At 36.3% G+C, this 14768-nt stretch overlaps 1 protein-coding gene across 10 annotated transcripts in view; it reads left to right on the forward strand.

Annotated features, from left to right (window-relative positions):
• Positions 1-14768, forward strand: part of GPATCH2 (G-patch domain containing 2) — a 253379-nt gene that overhangs the window by 92665 nt on the left and 145946 nt on the right. The gene's annotated exons all lie outside the window — the stretch shown is intronic.

The following is a 14768-nucleotide window of genomic DNA, read 5'->3' on the forward strand; positions in this document are numbered from 1 at the left end:
CAGAGCCGTCTGAATCCAGTGACCACATATTCATCAGGATGAGGCAGTTGGGGTTAAGTGACTTGCCCAAGGTCACACAACTAGTGAGTGTTAAGTGTCCGAGGTGAGATTTGAACTCAGGTCCTCCTGACTCCTGAACACTGGTGCTCTATCCACTGCACCACCTAACTGCTCCTATATAGTCTTATATAGTGGTCAGCTGAACTGAACATTTTGACATTCTCTTTGTAACAGCTTGGAAACTTGCTTCGGGAGGATCCCACATTACTAATCAGCAAGTTCATTTCTATACTCTTATGTCATCTACATAGGTAGAATCACTACTTTCACCTATCTTCATTTTAGGCATGGTAAAAAAAAAAATTCTTGCTACTTGGTAGCATTTGTATATCTTTCTTAGTATTTTGTTGACTGCATCAGAGCTTCTTCCACTTCCATGGACAGACTTCATACAGTTAGAAAGTGCTGGCTATTAACATCTCTAGGACTTAATTTCTTATAACATAAAATAAGTTCTGGGCTAGATGACCTTCTATGATTTTTTCTTCATTGGTGTACTGGTATAATTTTTTCTTTCTTCCCTGTCTTCCACTTTAATTTTTGAGTGACACATCCTTGCAGTCTTTTTCTTCCTTTCTTCTTATTTTTTTTTATTTCTACTTAATTACAAAGCATCATTTCATTGAGTAAAAGGCAGTGTATTAGTGCCAAAGGATGATATAGATAAACTCTGCCACTTATTACCTATGAGACCTTTAGTAATTGCCCTCTCTGGGCAGTAATTTTCTCATGTGTAAAATGAAGAAAAATCTAAGACAAATAAGGGTGTAGTAAGAAAACATCCATCTTCTTTTAAAATTAAATTGCATTTTTTCAGTATATAAGAATTTATTTTCTCTCCTTCCTACCTTCTCTCCCTTCCAACCTCCCCCCAAAAAAAAGACAAGAAAAAAACCCATAATCAAGCAAAACAAGTTCCCATATTGAGCATGTTCAAAATTGTTTGTCTCAATCTGCATTCATCATCTATTACCTCCAGGAAGATGTGTGACATTCTTCATCATTAATCCTACCAGCTGACTTCATGACTTCAAGTCACTTTGCCCAGATGAACTGTATCCTCACATCCTTTTTAAATTGGCAGTTGTAATTGCTGAGCTTTTCTGTTGTTTTTAATAGGAATGGGTGGTGTATTTTGTCAAAAGCTTTTTCAGCATCTGTTGAGGTAATCATATGATTTCTGTTGGTTTTGTTATTGATATGGTCAATTATGTTAATATTGTACCAACCTTGTATTGCTGGTATAAATCCAACCTGGTCATAGGATATAATCCTTGTGATATATCTTTGCATCAGTAGTTATTAGGGAAATTGGTCTGTAATTTTCTGTTTTTGTTCTAGCTCTTCCTGGTTTAGGTATCCACACTATACTTGTATCATAAAAGGAGTTTGGTAGGACTCCTTCTTTGCCTATTTTTTCAGATAATTTATATATAGTATTGGAATTTATTTTTCTCTAAATGTTTGGTAGAATTCACTTCTGAACCCAACAGACCCTGGAGATATTTTTTTAAGGAGTTCATTAATGAGTTGTTCAAATTCTTTTTCTAAAATGTTTTTTTTAGGCACTCTATTTTCTGATCTGTTCATCTGGGTAATTTATATTTTTGTAAATATTCATCCATTTCACTCAGGTTGTCAGATTTATTGGTATATAATTGGGCAAAATATTTCCTAATGATTGCTTTCATTTCTTCTTCCTTGATGGTGATTTCACTCATTTCATTTTTGAAACCTGATATTTAGTTTTCTTCATTCTTGTTTGTTTGTTTTTAGAAAACCAGCTCCAAGATTTATTAGCTCACTTGTCTTCTTTTTTTACTTTTAATATTATTAAATTCACCTTTGGTTTTCAGAATCTCCAATTTGGTGCTCAATTGGGGATTTTTAATTTGTTCTTTTTCTAATTTTTTGTTTGTTTGTTTTAGTGGTATGCCCAATTCATTGATCTGTTCTTTTCTATTTTGTTGATATAAGAATTTAGAGAAATAAATTTTCCCTTAAATACTGTTTTGGTTGCATCCCATAAATTTTGGTATGCTTTCTCATTGTTGTCATTATCTTTAATGAAATTATTGGTTGCTCCTATGATTTATTCCTTGACATATTTTTAGGATTAGATTATTTAGTGTCCCTTTAATTTTTAGTCTGCCTTTCCATTGTCCTTTTTTGAATGTAATTTTTATTGCATTATGGTCCAAAAAATACATATTTAATATTTCTGCCTTTCTACATTTGATTTTGAAGTTTTTATGCCCTAATACATGTTAGTTTTTGTGTTGGTACCATGTGCTGCTGAGGAAAAAAAGGTATATTCCTTTTTGTTCCTATTCAGTTTTCTCCAAAGGTCTGTCATAATAATTCTTTTCCAATGTTCTTTTCACCTCCTTATTTCTTGTTGATTTTTTGGTTGAGGTCCCCCACTAATATAGTTTTGCTGTCTGTTTCTTCTTGTAACTTATTTAACTTCTGCTTTAAATATGTGAATGCTATACTACTTGGTGCGTCTATGTTTCGTATTGATATTGCTTCATTCTCTATTGTACCTTTTAGCAAGATGTAGTCTTCTTTCTTATCTCTTTTAATTAGGTCTCTTTTTGTATTTACTTTGCCTGACATCAGAATTGCTACCCTTGTGTGTTTTTTTTTACTTCAGCTGAAGCTTAATAATAATTCTCTAATTAATAACTCTCGAGCTCCTTACTTTACTCTGTGTATGTTTCTCTACTACATATTATAAGGTTCAGGTTTTTGATCCACTCTGCTTTCTGCTTCCATTTCATGGGAGAGTTTATCCCATTCACATTCACAGTTATGATCACTGTGTATTTCCCTCCATCCTATTTTTCCTCCTGTTTGTCCTCTCCCTCCTTTCACCTTTTCCCTCCTCACTAGTGTTTTGCTTCTGTCTATTACCTCTCCCTATCTTCCCTCTTCTATCAGTCCTCCTTCCCCCTTTCCTTGATCTCTTCCCTTCCTACTTCCATGTGGGGTAAAATAGTTTTCTATATTTAATTGATTGTGTACATTATTCTCTCTTTGAGCCAATACCGATGAGAGCAAAGTTCAAGCAATGCCCATCAGACACCTCCCCTCACCATTTTCCCCTTCATCGTAAAAGGTCTTTCATACTGGTTTATGTGAAATAATATACCCCTTCTACCTCTCCCAGTGTATACCTCTTTCTCATTCCTTAAATATGTTTTGTGTCATTCCCTCAAATTCTCCTTATACCCATACCCTCTGTCTAGGTATATTCCTTCCAGCTCTATTGTCAGTGATATAATTTTTTTGTTTCCTTCATAATGCTATGTATTTCCTTTGTAATGCTATATATTATTTTATGAATTTACATTATTTTTTTCTTTTTAGTATATAATTTATTTTTCAGTTCTTAACATTCACTTCCACAAGAATTTGAATTCAAAATTTTGTCCCCATCTCTCCCCATCCACCACCCCAGGACAGCATGCACCCCATCCACCCCTTCCTCCAATCTTTCCTCCCTTCTATTGTCCACTCTTCTTCCATGCCCCTTCCCCTCTGTTTTCTTGTTGGGCAAAATAGATCTCTATACCCCATTGCCTGTATAACTTAATTTCTAGTTGCATGTTAAAACGATTTTTAACATTCATTCTTAAAGCTTTGAGTTCCATATTCTCTCCCTCCCTCCCCCCCTACCCTCATTGAGAAAACAAGCAATTCAATATCGGTCATACATGTGTAACAGTGCAAAAGCACTTCCATAATATTTATGTTGTAAAAGACTAACCACATTTCCCTCTATCCTATCCTGTCCTTCATTTATTCCATTCTCTCCTTTGACCTGAACTCCCACAATATATTATCTTTGTTTCTGATTATCCCTTTCCCCAATTTGCTCTCCCTTCTATTATCTTCCCTCTCCTATCCCCTTCCCCCTTGCCTTCCTACAGGGTAAAATAGATTTCCATATCCAATTGAGTATGTGTTATTCCTTCCTTAAGCCACATCCCATGAGAGTAAGGCTCAATTGTTTCCTTTCATCTCTCCCCTCTTTCTCTCCATTGTAGAAGCTCTTTCTTCCCTCTTGTATGTGAGATGATTTGCTACATTCTACCTCTCCCTTTCTCTTACTCCTAGTACATTTCATTCCACAGTAAATTTAATTTTTTTTTAGGTATTCTCCCTTCATATTCAGCACACCATGTGCCCTCTGTCTGTGTATATACATATACATATATACACACATACTTATGTGTGTTTGTCCTTCATTGCCAAAGAAGATCATGCTGTCAGAGACATGATGACATGACTTGCACTTGACTTTGTTTTGAGTGAGAGAGGGCTGTGCAGGTCACCAGCCTCACTTCTCCACAGCCATCTGAATCCAGTGACCAGATATTCATCAGGATGACTGGAGCTGACCCAGGAGGAGGCACCTGGGGTTAAGTGACTTGCCCAAGGTCACACAACTAGTGAGTGTCAAGTATCTGAGGTGAGATTTGAACCCAGATCCTCCTGACTCCTGTACTGGTGCTCTATCTACTGCACCACCTAGCTAGCCCAACACATACATACATACATACATACATACATACATATATATATATATACACGCACATATACACATGTACATATAAATACCTACACATGTATACACCTACATATATATATATATTTCTTCTAACTACCCTAATACTGAAAAAGGTCTCATCAGTTACAAATAACATCTTTCCATGTAGGAATGTAAACAGTTGAACTTTAATGAGTTCCTTAAGGCTTCTCTTTCCTGTATACCTTTTCATGTTTCTCTTGATTCCTGTATTTGAAAGTCAAATCTTCTATTCAGCCCTGGTCTTTTCAATAAGAATGCTTGGAAGTCCTCTATTTCATTGAAATTCCATTTTTTACCCTGAAGTAGTATACTCAGTTTTGCTGGGTAGGTGATTCTTGGTTTTAATCCTATCTCCTTTGACCTGGAATATCATATTCCAAACCCTTGATCCCTTAGTGTAGAAGCTGATAAATCTTGTGTTATCCTGATTGTATTTCCATAATACTTGAATTATTTCTTTCTGGCTGCTTGTAATATTTTCTTCTTGATCTGGGAACTATGGAATTTGGCTACCGTATTCGTAGGCATTTTCCTTTTGTGGTCTCTGTCAGGAGGTGATCAGTGGATTCTTTCGAAGACCATTCTGCCCTCTGGTTCCAGGATATCTGGGTAGTTTTCCTTGATAATTTCTTGAAAGATGTCCAGGTCCTCCTGCCTGGCTTTCAGGCAGTCTAATAATTCTGATATTGTCTCTCCTGCATCTGTTTTCTAGGACAGTCATTTTTCTCATGAGATATTTTACATTTTCTTCTATTTTTTTTTATTCTTTTGAATTTCTTTGATTGATTATTGTTATCTCATAGAGTCATTAGCTTGTACTTGCCCAATTCTCACTTTTACAGTTTTGTTTTCCTTAATTACCTTTTCTACTTTCTTTTCCATTCAGCCATTTGTACTCTTTAAGGAGTTGTTTTCTTTAGTGCATTTTTGTATCTCCTTTTCTATTTGACCAGTTCTACTTTTTAAATAGTTGTTTTCTTTTTTCTAAGCCATTGCCTGTTTTTCATAATTCTCTTGCATCACTCGTTTCTTTCTCCAGTTTTTCTTCCACCTTGCTTTCATGATTGTTAAGCTTCCTTTTGAGCTCTTCCATGAGATCACTTCCCATTTTTCTTTGGGGTTTTACCCATTGCTGTTTTCATATTGATGTCTTCCTCTGAGTTTGTGTCCTGATCTTCCCTATCACCATAATAACTTTCTGTGGTCAGATTCTTTTTGTTGTTGTTGTTGTTGGGTCATCTTCTTTTAAATTTCTTTTAAATTAAAGCTCTTCTGTCAGGGTGGAGGGAGCCCTGTCTCAGGCTTCTTGTGCTAGGAGCTGCAGGCTTTGGCTGGGCTGTGCTGATGTTGCTTTGTGGCCCGGGGAACCCTCCTGTCTGGTACTGCACTGAGGGGATGGGATGATGGATGGATAGTACTAATTGAGACCATAGGGGTCTGGCAGCTTACCTGGTTCTCTGCTGGGGTCCTAGTGCTAGTGTCTGGTGTATGCTGAGATTGGTGGGGAGTTTTTCTGTTTCCCCAGGATACACTGAAGCACATGTTGGTGTGACCACTGGAGGTTCCTCGTTTGCCCAGGGCTATGCTGAAGCTCGTGGTGATTCTCAGAGCTGGAGTCTGCTCATTCTCCTGGCCATGCTGAGGCACATGATGGGGAGGGACAGGGTGTTCCTGGTGTTGGTATTTACGTGCTCGACCATACTGGGACTCAGAATCTACTGCTGGTTTGCTGAGGTAGTCCTTGCTGCTTACTTGCTGGGGCTACTTCCTATCTTGGACTGAAATCCCTTTATGCCTGAGTGAGATAGTCCTTGTCTCCTAATCTTCCAAGGTTTTGCTCATTCATCTTTTCTAGGGTTTGTTTTGGGTGTTGTTTTATGGTTGTTTGGAGGTGAATATGGGAGAGCTACTGGGATTTACTGCTTACTTCACCAAAGGCTCCCAGAAGTCTTTTCTCTAAAAGGCATTTTTACAGGACTTCAGGTGGTCCAGTGTGGAGCAGAGATTATATAATAAAACAGTGAGAAATAAGACTAAAAGATGGGTTTTTGCCAGAATTTTTAAGGCCTTGAATGCCACAAATAAGTAACTGTAACTTTTATCTTCTGTGCATTAGTATTTATTTGTTCTAGCTCTCCAGATTTCCATAACTTGAGTTAGTAAATCAGCATAGTATATTGGAAGGAGACCTTGATTTGGTATCAGAGAATTTGGCTTTGAATTCTTGCTCTGCCATTTACTACTTATATAAACGACCTTAATCATGACATGCCATCCAGGTCTTGGTTTCAATATCTGTAAAATGACAGGGTGATACTAGATGACTTATAAGGTTCTTTTACATTCTAAAATTGTCAGGAAATCTCAAATGACTTTTCTTGGTTAATATGAGTAAACAGCATAATATGACAGGCAAGAAATTTAATGTAATCTTAAGGTACATTAGGGCAGCTGCTTGACATAGTGGATAGAGCACTGGGCTTGGAATCAGGAAGATTCATCTTCATGAGTTCAAATCCAGCCTCAGTCACTTGCAAGCTATGTGACCCTGAGCAGGTCACTTAACGATTCTTCTCAGTTTTCTCATCTGTAAAATGAACTGGAGAAGGAAATAACAAACCATTACAGTATCCTTTTCAAGGAAACCTCAAAAGAAGTCAGAAAGAGTTTACATAACTGATACAACTGAACCAGAACACATAGGCTCCATTAAGGTGACATCTAGAATGAAGTAGGTAATGTTCTGTGCTCCAAGGCCCTGGTCAGACCATATCTATAATACTATGTTCACTTCTGGGCATCACATTTTAGGAAAAACTTTGATAACTTGGAGGATATCCAGAGGTGGAGCATAGAGATCTTAGACATTGTCAGCCTTATATAACTAAGTGGAGAGATGTTTTTGCTACCCTTTCTATGCTGCCAAGTTTCAACCAAAGAAACTCTGGTAAAATTAATCCTGTGAAGAAAACTAAAAAACCAGATGTGTTAAGCTACTCTTAAAAAATATGAAAAAAAAAATGATCAGTATGTGGGATTTAATGTTCATTTATAGTGACTAATTAGTGGTTAAAAAGATGTAGATACTAGTTTTCATAGTATGTAACTTTTTGAGAGTACAGAATAACCTAGTTTTCACAGACACAGCTGCTGCTTACTGCTGTGATAATTGAAATAAAACCACTGGAAGGTAGCTTTTGTTTTTTCTTTAGGAACTTTCTAAAATTGCATCTAGAGTTTTATATTTCTAAGTACGGTAGTCCCTTTTCCATATACATATTAAATTTTCCATATACATTTCTCAAATAAGGTTAGATTTCTTTTTGTATATGTATTATGGTAAGCAAAAAAAAGTTTAAGTATATTTAGCTTTACATAGCAGTTGGGAAAAGGCAAAATAAACATTTCTGGAACCCAAGATTCTTAGTTATCAGTAGCAAATAATAAGTCAGTAAGTAAAATAACAATTATATGGATGCATCATTTAATACTGCTGTGTTGGCTCTAATCTAAATTCTAATATGATAGGCCTATAAAATATATCACTGTGTTCTAGAAAGCCCCCTGGAACCTGGTACCTTGTAGAATATCTCTCTTCCTCCCTTTTTATACAGCCAAACCCAATATTATATTCCTGTGCTTTGGTTGACTCTAAATTCAAGCTGAGGACCTGTGTAAATGTAGATCCTGAACAGGAAAGCAAATAGATCTCAAAATTAACTTACTTGTCAGTATTCCCTTTGATTATATGTGCCTGAAATAGGCCTTTTGCTGGTACCTTTTTAACTACTATGTGTACTTGCTGAATATAACAGCAGTCACCTTAGGGCTTGGCTGTTATGACACCTAAAACAAATCAGAGTTCTCATCTTGATTTGTTGGTAAATTATAAGAGCTTACTCTTAGCTTCTAAAATAAAGAATTTCTTATCCTTGATCATTCAGTGCAGAAGAACCTGCTATATTGTTTGACTGAAAACCAATGAAAAGTTTTACTTAAAATGGAAAAATAAAGTACTATATCAGATTTCAAGTGTGCTTTCACAGAGTTGCTGGAAGCAAAGCACTGAGTCGATGATGTAATATGTGGAGTCAAACTGAGTATTTGCTGTACTGGAGAAAACTAATGGAAACATTCACTTGGGGTAAGACAAATGGTATTAAATGAGAAAACACACCATGAATTGCAAATGGAGCTGAGTTAATTTGTTGCTACAGTAGTGTTGCCCTACTGTTAAATGAAGGCTGTGTAATTATCTTGCTGGCAGAGATAATGTCAAAACCTCATTTCTCCTTACATGCCTCGTTTTTACATGAGGGCTAATTGAGCTGCAAGGTGACAACTGATTATATATGGCTATCATCGGGTCCTCTTGCTCAATTTGCAAATAATGTTATCCTTTTTAAGTGATGATTTTTATCACATGTCAAATGAGGTCTTAAAGTAACTTTTTGAGCTATTTGAACAATTTATATTTTTATATCTCTAAATCATTCTGCACTATACAGATAAAATGTATCAATTATACACATATTTTAAGGGCCTTTCTATTTCTACCCTTGACATGTGTTTACAGCAGCACATAGGAGAGACCGATACTTGTATTTTCTTTATAGCAGTTAAGGCTTTAATTACTTCTGATCAAATGAATTTCAGTGTTTTTATGTCTTTAAGCATGAGAAGGAAGTGTATGTGAATTTTCGGTCATTAAAAACTTATAGGAGAATTTCAGAACTTTTAAAGTATGAGAAAAAATGTATGTTTAATAAATTTCCAACAGGGAAAACTCAAATTTTTTCCGCAAAGATGCTTAGGTCTTTGGTTATCAGATATTCCCTATGGTTCTCTCAGAATATAAATTTTATTTCATAATAGGTTGATAATTTGTTACCCATTTTCATTATCCATCCTTTGTAGTTTTTCCTAGAAAGATGAAATTTTCTGTCGCAACAATTAGTATTTATTGAACAGCCAAAGGACACTTAATGTACTGAATATTTTGATTCCAAAGTATATATTAAAAACAGTCCCTGGCTAATTCACTAGATAAGGCAAATGGACACATAAATAACAAAATAAAAAATGTGATTCAAATTTACCAGAGTATAATAAAGAAATATTATGGTTGACATTGGTGGAGAGAATATTCTGTTCTAATCTGTGATTTCTCGCTGAGTGAACAATGAGAGATTTAAAGAGAAGTCCAGGGCAACATGAGCATCAGGAGGGTTTATTCCTCATACCTGGGACAGCTTACATTTGAGAATAATAGTCCATCTTGACTAATGTGAGGTTGGTGACCAAAGTACAGTACACTTGAAAGTTATTATCATCTGCCTGGTCTTCCTTCACATGCATATTTTAATGATGATAAGGAATTACCACATCAGGTTAGGAGGAGCAGTGAACATTTGTTTGAAGTCTAAGTGAGAAGTGGTTGAAATCCAGAAATCTGGGATTTCAAGGCTCTTTATAATCTGACCCCTCCCTCCCTAACTAATCTTTTCTGTTGTTCCCTAGTTTCAATCAGGCATGCCTCGTTGTTCCTGGTACTTGGTTTGACTCTTCTTTATTTGATTCTCCTTATTTGGAATTACTTGCCCCTTGCTACCTCCTATCAAAATTCTGCTTGCCCTTTGGGGGCCAGCTGAAGTTCCAACTCCTCTACAAAGCTTTATACCATTTCAACCCAGATATCTCCTTTGTTAGAATTTATGTTTTGTGAAAAAGCATTACACATTTAGCATTTACAGTGATGTATTAATTACTTGAGACAGGCAATAACTTTGATATTTCACCACAGTTGTGATGTATGTGTGCTTCTATTAACCACAGGCAGCTTCAGAATGTCTGAGCTTCACCAGACCTCCCCCCTCAAAAAAAAAAAAAAGTTAATTTTCCAAGAAGTGTTGCAAAGTTGTTGGTATGGGACAACTAAGTGTTTCAAGGAGCATTCAAGCCCATAATAAAATAGAATCAGTTGTACCAAAGGGCAAAAGGAATATGTTTGAAAATTTAAAATGCCACCAAGAACAAACAGAGTATTAAAATGAAACAACCTCATTGATCCTCAAAAAATCATCAAAATTTTTAGAGGAACCCCCTAAGCTGTTAAGGGTTGTTATTGATTCTCCTGCATAGTACAACATAGCTTTCTTGAAGTTGTTTGAACAGTGAGAGTACCAGTTAAAACTCCAGTTAATGATGAATGAAAAAAATATGTATTTAATGCATTGTAAGGTGCCAAACACTTGGTAGGTGCTAAGGGTCCAAATAGAAAAGTGAAGTCCCTGGCTCCAACAGTCTCATTTTCTAAAAGGTGAAGTGGTACCTATGGAGGAATTGTTGCCTGAACGGGATATCTTGGTTTGGAAAATTATAGGCTTGGATAGTAGAACCAGAAGGGCATAAGCTTCTAAGGAAGAATGACAGGATTGAGCTGATTATGATTCCAGAATTGGAAGCTGGGTAAGTGTACGAGTATGCACGAAGCAGCATGGTGACTATGAGGAAATGTTTGGAAACTGAAATGAAATACACCTGAAACTGGCCCTAGATATGCTTAGTGACCTTTGTTGTTGTTTTTCAGTCAAGATGAGTCTTCATGAACCCATTTGGGGTTTTCCTTACTGGATATTCTCTAAGCTCATTTTACAGCTGAGGAGCTAAGGTAAAAAGGGTTAGGGAACTTGCCCAGGGTCACAAAGCTAGTGTCTGAGGTCATATTTGAACTCAGCTCCTCCTTACTCCAAGGCCAGCACTCTATCCACTGTGCTACCTAGCTGCCCCTACTCAATGACTTAATCACAAGCCAGCAACACAGTGGGGCTACAAGGCATATTTTGCTTATGAAAGGGTTAAGTCCTCTAGTCTTTGGTTTCTGGTCCAGGTGGCATGATGTCTGGTTTTTCTTCCAATACAACTGGGTGTCTTGTTACTATTAGGAAATGATGAACTCTAATAAGTCTGTTAATATATTGAGAAGCAGAAGTGTTTTTTAATTACTGAAATTTACAAATTGACTGTGATCTTGCACTATGCCACATGTTACAAATGATTAAGAAATTCATTCGAATAATGGAAATAAACATACCACAGTGCCCTGGGAAATTACCTGATTTAAACCATATCAGAAATTTATGGGCTTTACTCAAAACTAGACTTAGAAAAAGGAGCTAGTCGTCAAAGGTATATGGTCCTTTATAAAAATTCTGAAGGATCCAAAATAAAATTATATTTGGAGAGGAATGGGTTCATTAGTTCTGGGTAAATATATATAAGGATGTCTCACAAACTCAAGTCAGAGACTACGAGAGCAGGACTCCATCTTAGTGTTGTACATGTTAAACTTGTAGAGTTAGCTCAACCAATTGTAACTCAAAGTTTTCAAAGCAGAGACTTGGTAACTGAAGCATCAGATAACACTTTGTACCAATTAAAATGTTGGAAAATCCAAAGTAGTATTGAGAAGCGAAAAAAACATTAGGAACATGAAAGCACATATGGGTAGATGAAATTTATCTGGTATACTAGGGAATTTCAGGAACTATAATCTTTGAAGTATTGCATTCTTTGTGGACTGAAATCCCAAATATTCATTCCATCAGTGGAATCAACAATAATGGACTTGAAGCTAGAAACTTCCAAAGACTTGATGGAACATTATCTACCCTGTAAAGAGCACTTAGGTCAGAGCTGTGAAACAAAGGGCCAACCAACTCTACCCCTAAAATTTCATGCCAGTTAATTTTGACTCTGCTGACTTACTTAAAAACCATACCTTTCAAAAGTATTTGCTAGCAAATTGTAGCTTGATTGTGTCTCCTGCCTCCAATAAGGCCTCCATTATTTCTGCCCCACTTTCCTCCAATATATTCTCTCTCTCTCTCTCTTTCTGTCTCTCTTCTCTCTCTCTCGCTTCCTTCCTCCCTCCTTTCCTCTCTACCTCAAAATTTCCTAATTCAAGAACTGGTGGAACCTAAACCAGGCTCAGAAGCTAGAGAGAGAATCTTATTTAAGGTTTCCTAGCCATAGAATCCAAGGTTGCAGCTACCTCAACATTTATTTTTTACCTAGAACCTAGCAAATATGATTTTCCCAATGAATCAGTTCTAAGACTTAACCAGCTAAGGTTTCACCACTATAAAATAACTTAGAACTGTACAGTTCCTTCTTGTGTTGTTTACTTATGTCAGGTGGGTTTGACCAAATGGAATATTTTTATATTCAACCATATGTAACTTGCATTACCCACCAATTCCTTATATTTTAATAAAATAAATTTTATATAGTAAACAGGTGAATAATTGTATGATGTGTTGATGACCCAGAATGGAAGACCTTCATATCTTGGGTTTTCTTCACATGTGTTAGTAAGTTGTGCCGTCAACCTTTGGGGTAGTTTTTTCTGGTAGTTGAAAAATGAACTAGATAACTGCAAGATCCTTTCTAACCCTATGGTATATAGTCTTCCCTTGAATGGTACTGAAACAGTCTTATTCCTGAGCCCTTGTGATAAGAGTTGAATGCATTTACAAATTACTGCTACAGTTTTAGTCCAAAGAAATAGTATTGTAACATACTTCTGATCCAGGGCTGCATTTAAAAAGCACCCTTCATCACTGCCTGCCATCAGTGCCCTGTGGGTATGCCATTTGTCAGCGACGTGTATAAAAGACATTTGCTTTAACCAGAAGCATTTGGGCATTTGGTGTCTCCTACAACCTGACATTAATGCCAGTTGTAGCTGCCAGGTTGTGGGTGCCCCTTGGGATCCTGGAGTGACTCTGGCACTCCCTAGGATTACCTCTGCGCCCATGTTGTATAGAGTAAATTAGTACTAGATCCTTCTCATGCAAAGTAAATAGACCCTAAAGCTTTGGGTAGGAACTAATTGATTCACTTAGAATCCAGATTGGCTTCAAAGTATGTGGATGAGCCAGAGAATTCTTGTCCAGTTCTAATCTGTTTGGAGCAAGCTCAAGAAGTTGCCAGTTTTGGTCCCTGTTTCACAAAGACCAGTATCCACAAAACCAGATTGTGTACAGACGTCTTTTTTTGGTCTTGTAGTAGACAATTTTGGGGCAACTCAGGAGCAGAATGGGATACTTAGCTTCACCCCAGTATTCACCCATATCCTCCAAAGTTACCTTCCTATCTGCTCTTTGTTGTTATTGGCTTACTTTGATTGTCTGTTGCATAGAGGATAATTTAAAACCTTGGTGGGTGTTGAAATGTTTTACACCTGTTAATCTCTATTTTACTTAGGCTCTGTGTTAGCCACAATAGCCAGAGGGATATCCTAGAAGAAAATGGAAAAGATTTTAAGGGTCTGAGAATATTGAAAATAGAATAAACATAGAAACTTGCAGATCAGATCTTGAAAGTGAATGTAATAACTTATCAAAATTTGAAAATTGTAAATGGAAAAATTCTTGTGCCTTGAAAAAAAATCAAATCCATATTGAACCAACTGTGGTGGAAGTGCCAGAAATACAGTTAAAAAAACCAAAATGATAAATGTCATTGTAAATCCTCTGACTGCGTGAAGTGCCACATATTTTTCAGTTTTTACCGCCCAAATTTAATTTTATCTCACAGCAACTGCTATACATACATTTTCAGATAAACCTTTTTCTGCAGGTCTAATGACATCAGAGCCCCTCCTGTCAGCAAAGCAGTCATGTTTATTATTATTTTATTAAGTTTTGTAACAGATGCACAGTTATCCCCCGTCATGTCTTATGTTATAATTTAAAATGTCTGTTTTGTTGCTGCATGACAATGGGGAAAAAATCAAATGTCAAACTAAAACGACTGAAAAGAGTAGCGTGTAAAAAGTGGGTGTGTGACATGCATCTTTACAACAATTCTTTTTCTCTTTACAAAATACACTGAATAGGATAACTTGTGATGTAAATACAGTTTCCCTTGCTCTTTCTATTTATTTGTTCATTTATTCATTCATTCACTTTTTTGTTTTCAATATTCACTTTCATTAGATTTTGAGTTTTAAATTTTCTCCCCCTCCCCAAGAAGGTATGCAGTCTGATACACGCTCTACTTGTACATTCGTGTTAAACATATGTTTCACATTAGTCATGATGTAAAG

Source organism: Notamacropus eugenii, chromosome 2 (genome assembly GCF_028372415.1).
Source record: "Notamacropus eugenii isolate mMacEug1 chromosome 2, mMacEug1.pri_v2, whole genome shotgun sequence".
In the NCBI taxonomy this organism is placed as follows: domain Eukaryota; kingdom Metazoa; phylum Chordata; class Mammalia; order Diprotodontia; family Macropodidae; genus Notamacropus; species Notamacropus eugenii.